This window comes from Musa acuminata, chromosome BXJ3-1, assembly GCF_036884655.1.
Source record: "Musa acuminata AAA Group cultivar baxijiao chromosome BXJ3-1, Cavendish_Baxijiao_AAA, whole genome shotgun sequence".
NCBI classification, from domain to species: Eukaryota; Viridiplantae; Streptophyta; class Magnoliopsida; order Zingiberales; family Musaceae; genus Musa; species Musa acuminata.
Window position 1 is genome coordinate 14,436,415 of NC_088349.1, and position 2,020 is coordinate 14,438,434.

Sequence of the window (2,020 nt, forward strand, 5' to 3'; positions counted from 1 at the left end):
GTTATTGATATTCTAATCATTATACCAGTTATATGAAGATACATTTATAATTATATTTATCTCAGTTATAGGCTTGTTGTTGTGCTTTCACATTAAATTTATTTTATATTTTATTCTTAAATAAATAGAAGATAATGTCCTACACAAATGGCAACATGGGGGTGTAGCTCATATGGTAGAACGATTGCTTTGCATGCGAGATGCATGGGGTTTGATTCCCCGCACCTCAATGTTATGGTGAGATCAAATATTAATTTATTTTTATCATGTCATATTTTAAGTTTAAAAATATTGTAAACCTATATAATATCTATAATGATATTGATATTATAATCATTATACCAGTTAAATTGAGATACCTTTTTAATTATATTAATCTCAATTAGAGGGTCGATTTTGAACCTTCATAATAATTTTTTTTATATTTTATTTTTAGATAAAGCGAAGATGATATCATACATAAATTATAGCATGGGGGTGTAGTTCATTTGGTAAAGCACTCGAATATTAGTTTGATTTAATCATGTGATATTTTAAGTTTAAAACTATTTTAAACCTATATAATATCTATAATGTTATTGATATTCTAATCATTATATCAATTAAATGGACATATATTTTTAATTATAATAATCTCAATTAGAGGCTCGATATTATACTTTCACATTGATTTTTTTTTATATTTTATTTTTAGATAAATGGAAGATGATATCATACATGAATAATAACTTGGGGGTGTAGCTCATATGGTAGAGCGTTTGCTTCGCATGCAAGAGGCACGGGGTTCGATTCCCTGCACCTCCATGTTATGATGAAATTAAATATTAATTTGATTTTATTATACCATATTTTAAGTTTAAAAATATTTTAAACCTATATAATATCTATAATGTTATTGATATTCTAATCATTATAACATTTAAATGGAGATACCTTTTTAATTATATTAATCTCTGTTAGAGGCTCAATTTTGTGCTTTCACAATAAATTTTTTTATATTTTATTTTTAGATAAATTGAAGATGATGTTTTATATAAATTATAGCATGAGTGTGTATCTCATTTAGTAAAGCTCTCGCTTTGCATGCTAGAGTCACGGATTCGATTCCCCGTGCCTCTATGTTATAGTGATATAGAATATTAGTTTGATTTAATTATAGGATATTTTAAGTTCAAAACTATTTTAAACCTATATAATATCTATAATGTTATTGATATTCTAATCATTATACCAATTAAATTGAGATATATTTTTAATTATAATAATCTCAGTTAGAGTCTCGATATTATACTTTCATATTGAATTTTTTTATATTTTATTTTATATAAATGGAAGATAATATCATACATGAATGATACTTTGGGGGTGTAGCTCATATGGTAGAGCGCTCACTTTGCATGTGAGAGGCACGGGATTCAATTCCTCACATTTCCATATATGTTAATTTGATCCAATCATACAATATTTATATAATTTTATTGATATTATAATCATTTAATTTCAATGTTATATTTTCACAATCAAATTTTTAATATTTTATGGGGTTCTATTCCCCGCACCTCCATATATATTAATTTGATCTAATCATATAATATTTTAAGTTTAAAAATATTTTAAATCTTATATAATATATTGAATTTTATTGATATTATAATAATTTGATCTCAATGTTGTACTTTCAAAATCAAATTTTTAATATTTTATTTTTAGATAAATATAAGATGATGTAATATATAGAGGACAGCATGGGGAAAATAATTTTGATGATGATTTTATTTTTGATACTTTAAATTTGAATGAACACCCTCCTCCCCGAAGCAATTTGGATGTATCTTCTTCCAAATAATCCTTACCTAAGGATTGGAAGTATGTAGATGCTCATCCAAAGGAGCTAATCATTAGAGATACATCAAAAGATGTTCAAACTCACTCTCTATTTAAGAATTTTTGCACTAATACTACATTCTTGTCTGAAATTGAACCAAAATGCATTAATGAAGTCCTAAAAGATGATTCATGG

General features: G+C 25.1%; 1 non-coding gene across 1 annotated transcript; it reads left to right on the plus strand.

Annotated features, from left to right (window-relative positions):
- Nucleotides 1-731: 731 nt before the first annotated feature.
- Nucleotides 732-804, plus strand: TRNAA-UGC (transfer RNA alanine (anticodon UGC)). The gene has a single exon. It is a non-coding gene; the product is annotated as a tRNA-Ala (tRNA).
- The last annotated feature ends 1,216 nt before the right edge of the window (nucleotides 805-2,020 follow it).